The sequence below is a fragment of the Malus domestica genome, chromosome 07 (assembly GCF_042453785.1).
Source record: "Malus domestica chromosome 07, GDT2T_hap1".
In the NCBI taxonomy this organism is placed as follows: domain Eukaryota; kingdom Viridiplantae; phylum Streptophyta; class Magnoliopsida; order Rosales; family Rosaceae; genus Malus; species Malus domestica.
In genome coordinates, this window is record NC_091667.1 from 27,711,689 (window position 1) to 27,728,553 (window position 16,865).

Consider the following 16,865-nt stretch of genomic DNA (forward strand, 5'->3'; position numbering starts at 1 on the left):
TGTCACCAATAAAAAATAAGCACATTAATCAATTATTCAATAATAAAAAACCACGTCATATAGTTTATTAAATGTGGTCTTAAAAGTTGATTTTTTAGCATTACCACAAGATAAAAATAAAAGACAGACAAATATTAGGTTTTAGGTTATTACTTTTGATGTTTGTAGAAGAGAAATGTTAAGGAGGGATCTCTCAAATGTGGGACTCTCCATGGATTCTTTGCCACTTAATGTTTTTTGCACAATGTTTTATAATGTTGATATGAAAATTAACGTTAAACTATGAAGTAACAGAGAGTCCATATAGAATCTCACTTTGTAAGAGTTTTCCTTGGCCTTTCTCGTTTGTAGAATTCATAAAGCTCTACGGCAGCCAGGTAGCTGAAAAGTTGTTGAAGATTTAGTATATTAACATTTCAAATGTGTGCGTTGGCATTAATGAATCTTAGGCATAGAAAAAAAAACCTAACATAAATTCTGGAGACTCATTGCATTCCAAGGTGGTTTTAAAATGTGGTCATTGCATCCCCCAGCACTGCCCCTGGTTATAACTCCGACCTAACTAGTTTTCTCTGTGATCATTCGTCTTCTTCTTCTTCGAGTTTTTGGGCTGACTATGGCAGGAGAAGGCGGCCACGTAATTGGTATTGATCTGGGCACAACGTACTCGTGTGTGGCTGTTTGGCAGCACGATCATGTTGAAATCATAGTGAATGACCAGGGCAATAGAACCACTCCATCTCATGTTGCTTTCAATGATAGTGAGACATTAGTAGGTGATGCAGCATTTAACCAGGTCATTCGAAACCCTGTCAATTCCATCTTTGGTAAGTTTAACTTTGCCTTATGCACATCTAGACAAATATTTTTCCTTTTCCTCAGGTTTATAATCAAATGCATATCTCCTGTGATTCGGTGGATGTTGTAATTGTTCAGTTTATAACCTGTTTCTTTTTTCCCACTACTTCCGTTGTCCGATCGCTATATATACTTACATACACACACATTGTGTTCATTTATTCTAATTAATGGGATGGTTGTAATATGAATAATTGTAATGATGAAAAAGCCAGTGAAGTTTTAGTATATGCCATCACGATTTTTCTTGTTTTATTCAGCAATTTGCAGTTTCTCTTCAAAGTTACTTTGTTTTATTGTGTTTCTAAATGTGGCACCAATTTCAGATGCAAAGCGGTTAATTGGTAGGAGGTTCAGCGACCTTTCTGTTCAAAATGATTTGAAGCTCTGGCCCTTCAAGGTCACTAAAGGCGCTGATGATAAGCCAATCATTGTAGTTACATGTAAGGGCGAAGAGAAGCAGTTTTCTGCTGAAGAAATATCATCCATGGATGTGGCAAAGATGCGAGAGACAGCTGAGGCCTTCCTTGGCTCAATAGTTAAGAGTGCAGTGATCACAGTCCCTGCTTACTTCAGTGACTCGCAGCGCCAATCTACCAAAAATGCAGCTATCACTGCTGGCCTACAGGTGATGCATATCATCAACGAACCAACTGCTGCAGCTTTTGCTTATGGCATCGACAAGAAGGCCGGTTGGTACAGCAAGAGAAATGTGATGATGTTTGACTTCGGTGGCGGTACTTTAGATGTGTCACTAGTTACCATTAGTTGTGGTGTGTTTGATGTGAAAGCTACTGCTGGAGATACTCACTTTGGAGGCGAAGACATAGATAACAAACTGGTGAATTATTGTGTTGAGCAATTCAAGAGGAAGAATAATTTAGACGTGACTGGAAACTCCAAAGCTCTTAGGAGGTTAAAAAATAGTTGCGAGAAGGCGAAGAAAAGACTTTCCTTTGCGTCTACGATTGACATTGAAATTGACTGTTTGCATGAGGGTATTGATTTTTATACAACTATTACTCGAGCCAAATTTGAAGAACTCAATAGAGATTATTTTATCAAGTGTATGGAGTCGGTGAACAAGTGTTTGGAGGATGCTAAAATGGACGTTAGCAGCGTCCACGATGTTGTTCTTGTTGGTGGCTCTTCAAGAATTCCTAACGTGCAAGAACTCTTACAAAATGTCTTCAAGGGTAAGGAATTGTGCAAAGGCATTAACCCGGATGAGGCTGTAGCTTACGGTGCTGCTGTTCAGGCTGCAGTTTTAAGTGGGAAGGGAAATGAGAAGCTTCAAGACCTCACTTTGTTCGATGTCACACCTCTATCACTCGGGGTAGAGACTGGGTGCGAACGCGACATGACTGTTGTGATTCCAAGAAACACTAAAATGCCCATCAAGAAGAATTATACTGTTACTACTCGCCATGACAACCAAGCAGTTGTTAGATTCGCCGTTTATGAGGGTGAGAGTACAACAACTGTGAATAACTACTTTCTGGGTGATTTTAGGCTCAAAGATATTCCTTTCAGCTCCAAGGGGTGTTCCTAAATTCAATATCATCTTTGATATTGATTCCAATGGGATTTTGAATGTATCTGCTGAAGACATGTTGACTGGGCAGACGAAGGGGATTACTCTCACCAATGACACAGCCTGTGAGGGAATTGAGAAGATAATGTAACATAGATCACGCCATGCTAAAGACTGAAACAATATTTTTCTTTTACTTATGCCGGTCCTACTTTGTAATTCTTCTTGATAATTTGGTTATAATGTTTCAACTATTATGTTAGTTTTGAATTCGTGTTTCCACATGTTTCTCTTTGTTTAGAGAAATGAATGCATGATGACATTTTTGGAGTATCAAGAAAGAGCCGGTTGGTGATTTGAGATGTGGGTCAAAATCATGTATATATTTCTATCTTGAACTAGGCACAAATTAGTCCTTTGTTGCTATGTGCCAGCAGGGTCATGCTGAACTTGTCGAGGAATTGTCAGAGTCATGTATGGAAACTGAATCAACTAGGGTTCTTCATCGTAATCTTTTCGTTTTAGTGCATTCAACTAATCATGTCATCAAATTCCAAAGGCATGCTAGTTTTGGATGAAATGTGTAAAAGTAATGTTTGCATGTAAGTAGTTTTATATTTCATACAAACGATAGGACCAGGATCCTCTCCTGAGCAGATGGAGAGGATCCTCCTGACCAGACCCATCGGGCCGTTCATTTTTTATCCAACGGCTACAAACAGGGGCTCCTCTAAAAGTTATAATAATTATAGCCGTTGGATAAAAAATGAACGGTCCGATGAGCCTAGTCAGGAGGATCCTCTCCATCTGCTCAGGAGAGGATCCTGATCCCAAACGATAGTGGGAGAAGGACGAATAGAACCTAGGACCTTAGGTGAGGATAAATGCTCTCAGTCACTTGACCAACTATTAATCATTTTTCAGTTCCGTTGATGCTACAATATTCAGAATTTGAGACGATAAGTTTAATTTGTGTTGAGTTGTATTTAATAGTAGAAATATTTTCTATTTGCTTTCTTGGTTGAGTAAATTTAGGAAGACCAATTTTTTAGACTAAATTTTCAAACTATATGATGTGTCACAAATATAAAATAAACACGTTAATGAACAAGTATCCAATCCTCAACTACCACGTCATATAATTTATAAAATATAATTTTAATAGTTGATATCCTTAACATTGTCATTCTCTATTTGGTCCGTTGACATTACACATTACCAAAAAAAATATCTAGAGACTGCATTTCCAATGAAAATTTATATCCAACTGCAAAAATTGTGTAAATGAATGCAAACACATCAATTCCTGGGAACGATAAATCTTGAAACTCCTGATACCATTTAGACTGTTTCCTCTTCCCCCACTTCTCTGTTCAAGAACAAACAAATGTGTTCTTTAACCTTTACAATCACTCAAGCAAGAAATTTTGATGAGCTTATAAGATCACTTGCTTACAACATAAAACCTTTGTGAGCTTATAACTAAACCGCTTCCACACAATTTTAGAAATTTATTTATGTAACAAAAAAACCTTACGAAATAAGTAAATGAGTGTGAAGCTCAAAACTTTACTCAATAATTTAGTTCAGTTTAGCTCAATTACTTGAGAAATTACCATAATGAACATATTTTATTGATTAACCCCAAGATCTTATATATATATTGTTTTACAAGGGGGACAACTGGTGGCAAGCTATTGTTATCCACCCCTTCTGAGAACCAAAAAGACTCATAAAGACCCAGGCTTCCCCTGGACACAAGTCTAGCTTCCACACGAGTAGCAGATTTCGAACCCGAGACCTCCAATTTTTAGTTTTAAGGAAGCCTCATAATCCGTCTTTTACCACTAGAGGCTTTCGTCTTTAAAAAGTTAAAAAAAAAGGATTATTTCATTTTGCTTATCAAGAAAGGAAAAGGATTTGTCTTTTTTTTTTTTTTTGTCAAACGATAGATTTTATTAGATTAGAGGATATATTAGTCACTGACGAAATTCGAACTCACACCGTCATGCAAGAGCTAACACTTTTCTACCACTGTGGTAAAAGGCCACTTGCGAAAAAGATTCGTCTTTAATTAAACAACGATTTTTGGTTCCTAGGGTTTATATTCCCAAATTTCCAAAATCCACAATCCCAATTCAAATTGCATCAAAATCTCAGCAAATTTTGCCCTAAAATCCTCATGGGCAAGAACAATTTCCTCACACCGAAGGCAATTTCCAATCGAACTAAGGTCAAGGGACTCCAGAAGCTCCGATGGTATTGCTAGATGTGCTAGAAGGGATGCCAAGACGAGAACGGATTCAAGTGCTACTGCATGAGCGAGAGCCACCAGCAGCAGATGCAGATCTTTGGAAAGAACGCCAGTCACATCGTCAACGGCTACTCCGAGAAGTTCGAGCGGAGTTTCCTCGATTTGATGAAGCGGAGCCACCAGTTTAGCCGTATTGCCGCCATCGTGGTATACAATGAGTGTTAGTGTTTGATCAACTTTTGAGCTAGATTTCTCTATCTATTTGTAATCAATTCAACAAGAAATTGAAATGGATTAAAAGCTTCGAATAACTTTCAAGAATAGGAGTACGTTGTTCTCGTCGAATCTACATTGGATTCGATCCACCAAAGTCGGCTTACATGGAGGGTTTTATAGCCGTTGCATACCCTCATTTGCATACACTTGCAACGTGACTATGATCACATGCACAACACATGTTTTCATTTAACCTCTAACAAACTAGACACATGGCAGAATATATACCCTAGAGATGATATAATCATGTCCATTCATTACATTATTTGAACTTCAACTATTCTAACACTTAGCACCATTTGAACTCCATCTTCTTCCTTCCATTCTTCAGTTGCAATGCTTCTGTGATCTAGTTGTCATGTTTATCCACCAACATTCCCTTATAAGTTGGTAACTGGTTTTACTCCAAGCTTATCTCTGAGTGTGCAGAATCGATCTTTGGGAAATACCTTGGTGAAAACATCAGCAAGTTGATCTTCTGATTTGCAATAGATTAGCTTGATGATGTTTGGCTGCAATGCTTCTCGAATGTAATAATATCTTCTTCTGATATGCTTTGTTCTTTGATGGAACATTGGATTTCTTATCATAGCAATGACAGATGTATTGTCACAATAGATAAGAGTAGCTTCAGCTTGTTTTTCAACAAAATCTTGAAGCACAAACCTCAACCACACAACTTGAGTGGTTGCTTGAGTAACACTCAAGTACTCAACTTCAGCTGTTGACAAAGCAACACTATGTTGTTTAACCGAGGCCTAAGAAAAAACCATACTTCCAAATGAGAAGGTATATCCAGATGTGCTTTTCATATCAGTTTCGTCCCCATTCCAATCACTGTCACAATAGCCTGTGAGAATTGATTCTTTGTCATTCTCATACTCAATCTCATAGTCTAAAGTGCCTTATGTATATCTGAGCACTCTCTTTGCTGCTCCCAAATGCTTATTTGTTGGTTTATGAATGAATTTAGCAAGTAAGCTAGTTGTAAACATGATATCTGGTCTGGTTGCAATCAAATACAAAAAACTTCCCACCAATTGCCTATATACATTCCCATCTGTTTTCTCATTCTTATCATCTTTCTTGAGTTTGTCACTCACCACCAATGGATTATTAACAGGTTTGCAGTCCTTCAACCCAAATTTCTGCAATAGACTAACTGCATATTTCCTTTGGTTAATGAAATTTTCAGATTCAGATTGAAGAATTCTCATTCCAAGGAAATGATATAACAGTCCCAAGTCTGTCATTTGATATCTTTTCATCATGTCACACTTAAATTCTTCCAACAACTCGTGCTAATACCTGTGTAGATCTACATAGATAGAGACAATGATGCTTTCATTTCTCCCTTTGACTTTATATACAATGTTGCTTCACTAGGATCCAAAGTTGTGTAGATGAGCATCAATTTCTTCACACCAAGCCCCCTGAGCTTGCTTTAATCTATACAAAGCTTTCTTAAGCTTGTAGACTTTATCTTATGCACCTTGCACAATATAACCATCTTGCTGATCAATGAAGACTTCATCTTGCAACACACTATTAAAAAAAAGCTGATTTCATATCTAATTGGTACAACTTCCACTTATTTTGAGCTGCTAAAGCTATGAGTGTTCTGATGGTATCCAATATTGCAACATGAGCAAAAGTTTCATTAAAATTAACCCCAGGCTTCTGTGTATACCCCTTAGCAACCAGCATTGCCTTGTGCTTTTGAATTGTCCCATCCAGATTCAGTTTAGTCTTGTAGATCCATTTTACTCCAACAATGGGTTTGCCTGATGGTCTATTAACCAATTCCCAAGTCTTGTTTTTCTCTATCATCTCAATCTTAGCATCCATTGCTTTCTTCCAAGCTATATCAGTGGCAGCATTAGTGAAATTCTCTGGTTCAATCATGCTTACGTTGCATCTAGCATAGATTTCACTCAGTGATCTCTCTTTGACTGGTATAGCTTTACCTGTATTTGATCCATTCTTAGTTTGAGAATCAGTGAATTCATGTGTTACACACTTGCTCCCTTCTAGATGAATACCATGATCAATCTCAAGTAGATTGGGATTAACATGAAATGATAGCTTGTCACAGTTTTCTGCATTCCAATTCCAAGTACCTTTCTCATCAAATACAATGCTTCTTGACATAAAGATCTTCTTGGTACTCAAATTGTAGATTTTGTATCCTTTCTCCATTTTTCCATATCCAACAAATATACCTTTCATAGAAGACTCATCAAGCTTTTGACTTAATTGTCTAGGTATGTCTCCATAACAGATACACCCAAACACCTTTAAATGTAGAATACTTGGCTTCCTACCACTGAAGGCTTCAAATGGAATTTTGTGCTCCACAGCCTTGGTTGGACACTTGTTGAGCAAGTACACAGCTATGTTAACAACTTCTCCCCATAATGCATAGGGCAAATGCTTGTCATAAAGCATACTCTTAGCCATTTCAACAATGGTTTTGTTCTTCCTCCCAGCAACACCATTTTGCTAAAGGGAATAAGCCATTGTCAATTTTTTTTCAACCCTCAAATATTCACAGAACTGAATAAATTCAAGATAGTTGTACTCTCATCATATGTCACTTCTGAACTTTAGAATTTTGTAGCCACTTTGCAATTCAACCATGGCTTTGAATTTCTTAAACACTTCTGATTTATGATTCAGAAGATAAACCCAACACATTCTGGTTGCATCATCAATGAAGGTTAAAAAGTATATGTTTCCTCCAAATGTCACCTGCTTTGGTCCACAAACATCTGAATGGATTAATTCCAGAGGCTTGCTTGCTCTCCAAGTCTGTTCTTTACTAAATGCATCTCTGTGCTGCTTTCCTGCAATGCACCCTTAACATACTCCTGAAGACTTCTTGAGTTTTGGTAACCCCAACACCATTTCCTTACCTGATAACAACAGTAAGTTGTTAAAATTCAAATGCCTCACCTTTTATGCCATTCCCAAGCATCACCCTCATAACTGGTTTTTAGTGCAAAACCATTCATATCATCTGTTGATGCACAAAACCGGAGGTCTTGGAACAACGTAAATCCGACCGTGAATCTGCAAATAATGTAAATAACACAAGATGTATCGTGGTTCACCCCAAGGTTTGGGCTACGTCCACACTGATTATGTATTTATCTGAGAAGTGAGGGAGAGAGAAAGCTCTGAGAGTGAGAGCGTTGAGAGGGGAGATGAGCCTTAGGAATTGGCCTCTGAGGGTGAGAGTGAGCCCCCCTAATTGTGAGGGTGAGGGGTCCTTTTATAGAATAAGGACTCCTCACTTATTACATATTTGCCCCTTCCTTTATCACATAATTACATTTAAGTCCCCTGAATATTTATATGAGGTCTAAATACGAGGCCCTAAATATGGTATAAACATCATCCATAAGTAGTGGAAAACACCTATTGCCAGTCATTTGTACTATAACAATATGACTTTCCAAACTTCTATCTTCAAATATTGCAACATGATTATCTCCAAATAATGGAAAATAACCATGCTGCATCATTTGCCCCACACTTAAGAGATTTTCATCCAGTGCTAGCACAAGCATTACTTATTTAATGTGTCTGGTACCCTTCTTGGTTTCAATCACCAAGGTTCATTTCCCACAAGCTTGAACAATATGTCCATTCCCCATTTTGATTCTTGTTGTGATATTTCTGTCCAGATTAATCAACATAGACTCATGTGAAGTCATGTGATTGCTACATCCACTGTCAATATACCAAACATGCTCACTTTTAACAATTGCAGCAGAATTACAAGCAAAGAACTTTGAGGTTTCCTCCTCTATTCTCTATGCAACTTGAACCTGTTGAACTAGTTTACTTCTAAAATCTCTGGCAAAATGATTGAATCTGCCACAGTTGTGACACTTAGGCTTCCATTTGAATCTGCATTCAACATATTGTATATTTCCACAGATTTTACATGCCTCTATTGTGTTCTCCTTGTTAAACCAAGGTTTGACAACATTTTGAGGCCTATCATTACCCTTAAAATCACCCTTCTTATCTCTAAATTTGAAAGGTTTCTTCCCCTTGTACCTAATGGTCTGTGATCCACTCTTATTTTGGATACTAAAACTGCTAAATGCCTTATCACTAATTTCCTCATCTTCAATATGTCTCCTCAATCTTTGCTCAAATCCTTTCAGAGTTGTAACAACCACATTTGGATCAATCTCATCCAATTTCGTAGTTCCCTCAATAACAGAAACAATAATATCATATGTAGGAGTTAAACTAATTAGCATTTTCTCAACTAATCTCTTGTTTGGCAAGGTTTCACCAAACATCTTCAACTTATTCACAAGGCCAGATAATATAGCTAGATAATCAAATAGGGATTCATTATTTCTCATCCTAGCATATTCAAAATCACGGCTAATACCTTGTAATTTCATAACCATGACTTGAGCATCACCCTTGAATTCTTGCTTAAGAACATCCCAAGCATCCTTTGCAGTTTCTTAATTTGCAATTCTGGGAAAGATCATCACTCACAACTCCTTGTATCAGTCCCAACACCTTTGCATCTGTGGAGATGAGATCCTGATTAGCAAGGATTTGCTTCTCATTCATCTCCTTCCCTTCATTCGACAATGTCATCTTCAACAAAGCTCCACAGATTATGAGACTTGAAACTTGTTTTCATCCTGATACACCAGAATTCATAATTGACTCCAGTGAATACTGGTGCAAGAAGATCAATGCTAGATCTAGCCATTTTCAAGCTTCTGAGTTCTTCGTTGAAAACCCAGATGAACACTCGCAAATTCACAGATTCACTCCCAGATTCAAATCAAACCTGGCTCTTAGGCCATGTTAGTGTTTGATCAACTTTTGAGCTAGATTTCTCTATCTATTTGTAATCAATTCAACAAGAAATTGAAATGGATTAAAAGCTTGAATATCAAAGAAGAACTTTCAAGAAGAGGAGTACGTTGCTCCCGTCGAATCTACGTTGGATTCGATCCACCAAAGTCGGCTTACATGGAAGGTTTTATAGCCATTGCATACCCACACTCGCACACACTTGCAACGTGACTATGATCACGTGCACAACACATGTTTTCATTTAACTTCTAACAAACTAGACACGTGGCAGAATATATACCCTAGAGATGATATAATCCTATCCATTCATTACATTATTTGAACTTCAGCTATTTTAACACTTAGCACCATTCGAACTCCATCTTCTTCCTTTGATCATTCTTCAGCTGCAATGCTTCTGTGATCCAGCTGCCATGCTTATCCACGAACAACGAGTACATCAACGACCGCCATCAGGTGCATATGAATTCGACCGAGTGGCGACGCTGACCGAGTTCAGTGAAGTATTTGGGGAGGACTGAGAAGTGTACGGTTGACGAGACGCGGAAGGGTTGGTTCATTATGTATATTGATCGGGATTCCGAGACACTTTTTAAGGAGAGGTTGAACAACAAGCGGCCTTGAGCAGATATGGCGGACGAGGAGAAGCAGGAGAGGGAGATTAAAAAGCAGATTGAGAGGGTTTGTCAGTCAATGCAGGTGGGTAATGGGTCTGATCAGGTCTCGGAGGCTGAGGCCAATCAGGAAGTGAAAGTGAATTTGGACCCTGGGGTTAAGATTGGTTTTGCTCTTGGGTCCTCAAAACTGGGACCGAAAGAGAAAGGGGGAAGTGCGAAATTGGTGTTCGATGAGGCCGAGGATGAGATGAATGATAGGAAGGTTAAGAAGGCGAAAAATGGAAGTGGCGGTGACGCAAGGCGCTTGTCGTTGGAGGAGTTGATGAGGAAGGAGGAGAAGAAGAAGGAAAGGATTAATAGGAAGGATTATTGGTTACGTGAGGGGATCGTTGTTAAAGTCATGACTCATGAGTAAAGCCTTGGCTGATAAGGGTTACTATAAGCAAAAAGGGATTGTGAGGAAAGTGATTGATAGGTTTGTTGGGGAGATTGAATGCTCGAAAGCAAGCATGTTTTGAGAGTTGACCAGGCAGAGCTTGAGGCCGTGATTCCGACTGTTGGGTGCCTTGTGAAGATAGTCAATGGGGCTTACAGAGGATCAAATGCAAAGTTGCTGGCAGTCGACAAAAAATACTTTTGCGCTAAGGTGCAGATAGAGAAGGGCGTGTACGATGGTAGAGTGCTTAAAGCTGTCCAGTGTGAAGATATTTGTAAACTTGGCTAGTGAATTTGATAGAATACTTGGTTTTGTGAAGATTGAACTATATTGTCTATGATGATCATCTGCATTTTAGATTGTTGGAAACTATTAGTATTTAGGTTTAGTATAATGTTTTGATTTTTTGAGCTTAGCTCGTTAGAATTAGGGGTTTTTTTTTTTTTTTTTGCCTATTATGTTAGTTTATATATATATATATATGATACTTTTTAACTCTATAGAATAATTATAGAATAACAAGTTCATCATAATGTAATCTCTTTATGTTATATATTCGTCTCGGCTAATATGTAGTGTTTCTTTGTCTTTCAGTGATAGTTTTGTAATTTGTTTGTTTGTGTTATGCGTCTAATTTTCAAATTGATATCAAAGCAGGTTTGATCCTGCTATTTGATCGTGAAAATTGTCCGTTGTTCATTGTAGTCCAAAAAAAAATATAATAATTGTTGTTCATTGTTATTTGTTTGTTCTTGTCCCGTACTCCGTACTCCAGCGTTTGCCCTGCACCCATGCAACCTGTCTGACGAACCTGCACCTGACCCGCATCGTGCACCGTTTCCTCATCTGGATCCATCTCTACCGTTGTGACCACCTACCTGCAGTCGAACCCACCGCATTGCACCTGCCCTGTCCCTCACGATATGACTTGATGAATCACCACAGACCCGCCGCCATCCCTCTGAATCGGAACTCGTTGGAACCACCACTGCTTCTTGTTGGATAAAGACGAGATGACCCGTTTGAATCTGCACGACCTATTAGAAACCACAGCTGCACCCTCTTATCTTACTCGCCCCCACTTGTCCACCCGACGCCTGCAATTTGGAACCGCAACTGCGATCTAGAGAAGACCACTGCGATCTGGAGAAGACCACAGGTAAAAGCTAAGGAAAAAGGAAGAAGAAAAAAACGAAGAAGGACGCAGAGAAAATGAGAAGTAATTGTATAAATATGCGGTAAGAGTAGTATTTTTGTAAAATGAAGGAGAAAAATGAAAAACAAAAAAAAAAAAAATTGGCCTTTTGTTTTATAGCTCACACGGTCAAGGGAAAAAAAATTGGTTAAGCATTTTTGAGGCTTATTTGGAAGTTTCGTGTGAATGTCACTTGAGTGGTCAATGTTATTCAAGTGCTTAGATTGACCACTCAAGTGACGTTGACCTAGTGATAGATTGGAATTGTCTATTTGTTTGTTGATGTGTAGTTGAGATATAGGAATCTTGTCCATTTCGTGATAGGGTCCATACTCCCATCTGTCTTCTGGAAACAGAATATGTCTACCTGAATCTATTTGTCACCCGCCATATGAGTCTATATCCATCTACCATATGTCTGAACTTGCCTGCTTGTTTGCTTGTAGCAGAGCCTGCCTATTTTTCTGTCTATTCACGCAACAGAGCCTGTATGGATGTCTCACTAATGGAGTTTGCATCCACATTTACTTGTTGGCAAACTCATGTTGTTTACCGTCATGAGTTTGATGAGGAGTGTTGGAAAGTATTAGTATTTAGGTTTATTTTAATGTTTGCTTTTTTGGGCTTAACACGTTATAATTAGGGTTTCGTTTCCTTGTCTATAAGAGTTAGGTTAGTTTTCTATATGTAATAATACTTTGTAACACTATAGAATAACATGTATGTTACAATGTAGTGTCTTTGTGTTATGTAACCATCTTGGTGAATTTGTAGTGTTTCTTTGTCTTCAATAATAATTCATGTTTTGTAATCCATTTGCTCATTCGCCTGTGTTATACGTACTTTGATTTTCAACTCAGATATGTTACCCTGTTTTATGGTATTGCTTCTCTCTCATTGTATGTTTCCTGTTCATGTTGAGTACTGGGAAGCATTCCTTGAGAGTTTGGAGATTTTTTTTGCAATTTTAATCACTAACAGTTCTGGTTTATATAAGTTTGTCTGCACACATAATAGCTTGATTGCGACAATCCTCTTGTCAATTGTTTATTCTTACTGGTTATATACATAACTAGTGTAATTACTCGTCGATATTATACGGAAATTTACACTGCATATAGCATTCGCATATGAATTTTTTTTACAGTACTTAGAAGAGACGAAGAAAAGTAGGAATTTCAATGCGATGTCTGTGATGATGTGCCTACTTTCTAGTGACCAATCCATCGGACCAGACATTGCAGAGTTTCCTTGTTAGTTATATAATGTTTCAAGCTCTATGAGGCTTCATGTATTCTCATTAATCATTACTGGGATGAACATATCATACCTGTGTGCTTTATTTGGTAGTTATGTAACTTCTGCTTTGTTAGTATGAGGCTTTCTTTGACTCAATTCTACCATGCCTGCATTCTTGTTTGGTCAGTTATGGAACCGAGTCTTCAACCGGTTTGATGTCTGAAGATTAGTGTTTCGTAATGGAAAGGTTGAAAAAGCATATGTATTGTAGGATGAGATGCACTGAATCGGGAATTCGTATAGCGATTTTGTTTAAGATGGCATGGAAAAGTTGCACGTTCTGGTTCTTTTTGGCACTTTAGATCCAGAAGCTGTGGATGTTTTTCTGCTTTTGGAAACCAATGGTTCTTATTGCACCTGAAGTACATAGTTTTTTCTTTTTATACAATTTCTAGGCACACTGTTACATTACTCTTTCTAATATAGACAGGCTGTGGATTGTCAAAGTACCAGTGTCAGTGTTAATCCCCAGCTTGTCGATCCACAAACCCTAAGGAGTTCTTGTCTAGTGTGCGGCACCCGTAAAGGGCAGCAAAATTCTGTTAGTGTAACTTGATTTAGCTGGGTTTATTTTCAGAATGCTGAACAGAAGCAAAGCAAAGATGGAAGAAGTTGAACCGAAAAGTTTTCTTTCTTGTTCACTCTTGCAAAAGTATTGCAGAGGAATATTTTGTACTACTCTGAAAAATGCGCACTAACACTGCTTTACATTTTTCTGATGGCCTTAGCTTTAGGACCACACAAAACACTATTTTTAATCTTAGTCACTCATCTACCTAATTACATGGATCAAACACCACATGGCACTCATGGCCTTACATCATTTAACTTTACACTTGGCAGATATGCTCAAGTGAGTACACACATTAAACTCATCTTGTTTCTAATACTCAATCAGCTAGAGACTTATAATTCAACACTCCCCTTTAAGTCTTGAGCTGATTTCACTCCAAGCATGCTCCTGAGATAATTAAACTGATCTTTAGGCAGAGGTTTTGTGAAGATATCAGCTAGTTGCTCATTAGTTGGACAGTACACCAGATCAATGATGCCATCCTTCAGTGCATCCTTGATGAAATGGTATCTTCTGTTAATGTGTTTGGTCTTTTGATGGAACACAGAGTTCTTGGTGATTGCAATTGCTGAGGTGTTGTCACAGTGCACTGGAGTGGCTTCGGTTTGAAATTCACCAAAGTCTTCAAGAACAAATCTCAACCAAATGGCTTGAGTAGTTGCTTCTGAAGCACTGATGTACTCTGCTTCTGCAGTGGAAAGAGCTACACAATTTTGCTTCACAGATGCCCATGAGAATACTCCACTGCCAAAGGAGAAAGCATAACCAGAAGTACTTTTACTGTCCTCAATTGATCCACTCCAGTCACTGTCACAGAACCCAATTAACATTGAGTTCTTACCCTTCACATATTCCAGACCATAATCTAGTGTGCCCTTAATGTATCTTAGCACTCTTTTAGCAGTTCCAACATGCTTACTGGTAGGGCAGTGCATAAATCTGGCTAACAGACTGGAAGCATACATAACATCAGGCCTGGTTGCAGTGAGATATAAGAGACTTCCCACCATACTTCTGTATAACTCTTCACTTGCTGCACCACTTCCATCATCTGTGGTTAACTTCTCAGTTGCAACCAGTGGAGTAAGCACAGGTTTGCACTCTTTTAGACCAAATTTGTCTAATAAAGAGCTTGCATATTTCTTTTGGTGGATGAAAATGCTTGAAGTTGATTGAATTATTCCCATTCCGAGAAAATGATGGAGAAGACCCAAATCAGTCATCTCATACTTTCTTTTCATGTCTTCCTTGAATTCTTCAAGCATTTGTTTGTTGCTCCCAGTATAGATTATGTCATCCACATAGATCGACACAATCAAAATGTCTTTCTCTTCTGCCCTGATGTACAGTGTTGGTTCACTTAAACTTCTTGTAAAACCACACTGTGAGAAATATGTATCGATCTCTCCATACCAGGCCCGTGGTGCCTGTTTTAGACCATACAAGGCTTTGTGAAGTTTATATACCCTGTCTTCCTCCCCTTTAGCTACAAAACCATCAGGCTGCTCTACATAAACCTCCTCCTCTAGAACACCATTTAAAAAAGCCGATTTGACATCAAGTTGATAGAGTTTCCAACTCTTTTGTGCAGCCAATGCTATAAGGGTTCTGATTGTATCTAACCGAGCAACAGGAGCAAAGGTCTCATTGTAGTCTATTCCTGGTTTCTGGGCATATCCCTTTGCAACAAGCCTTGCCTTGTTCTTTTGCACAGTTCCATCCAGGTTGAGTTTGGTTTTAAACACCCATTTTACTCCAATTATAGGCTTGTTACTTGGCCTGTCCACTAACTCCCAGGTTGCATTCTTTTCAATCATGGAGAGCTCATCATTCATAGCATTCATCCAAGATTCATCCTTAGCTGCATCTTCAAATTTCTCTGGTTCTATAATGCACAGATTACATTGAGTAAGTACATCATCCAGCTTTCTCCATTTTAATGGAGTATGATCAAATGCCTGAGTGTCACTCACACCTGCACTTGACTGAGAATTGATCTGTGTATCATCAATATCACTTGTAGCTTCTTCTAATATGCCAGATGATGAACCACTTGAAACTTGAGGGTCATTTTCATTATTCTCACTTCTTGGGGTATTCACAGTGTCAAACTCATAAGTAGGTAGTGACATATATCTTTCTGTGCTTCTTTCCCAATCCCAAGCTGAGTTTTCATCGAACACAACATCTCTTGACAGAATCAGTCTCTTAGAGATTGGATCAAATACTCTATAGCCTTTCTCACATTTTGCATATCCAACAAAGACTCCTTTTATACTCTTAGGTTCTAGCTTGTGCCTTAGCTCGGATGGAGTATGGACATAACAAACTGAGCCAAAAACCTTCAAATGAGCAATACCTGGTTTCCTTTTGCTGTAAGCTTCAAAAGGTGTTATACTATCCAGTGATTTGGTAGGACATCTGTTTAACAGATAGACAGCAGTATGCACAGCTTCTGCCCACATATAGTAAGGCATTCCTTTGTCATGAAGCATAGACTTGGCCATTTCAATCACAGTTCTGTTTTTCCTTTCAACCACTCCATTTTGCTGTGGAGTGTAAGATAGAGACAGTTGCCTTTGGATTCCCTCTGTGTCACAGTATTGCTTGAATTCATTTGATAAGAACTCCCCTCCTCTATCACTCCTTACACATTTTACCTTCATTCCACTTTGCAACTCAGTCATGGCCTTGAATTTCTGAAAACAAGTAAAAGCTTCATATTTGAATCTAAGAAAATACACCCATATCATCCTGGTTGCATCATCTACAAGCAACATGAAGTACTTGTTTCCTCCAGTAGACTCGATTCTCATTGGTCCACACAGATCAACATGAACCAATTCAAGTGGAGCACCAGCTCTTTGTGCTTGACCACTAGGAAACCTTTCTCTGTGTTGCTTACCATATTGACAGCCTTCACACACTTTGTCATACTCATCTAGATATGGTAATCCATGAA

At 38.4% G+C, this 16,865-nt stretch overlaps 1 pseudogene; it reads left to right on the top strand.

Moving 5' to 3' along the window:
- Positions 1–616: 616 nt before the first annotated feature.
- LOC103436105 (heat shock cognate 70 kDa protein-like) lies at positions 617–11,251 on the top strand (annotated as a pseudogene).
- Positions 11,252–16,865: the final 5,614 nt, after the last annotated feature.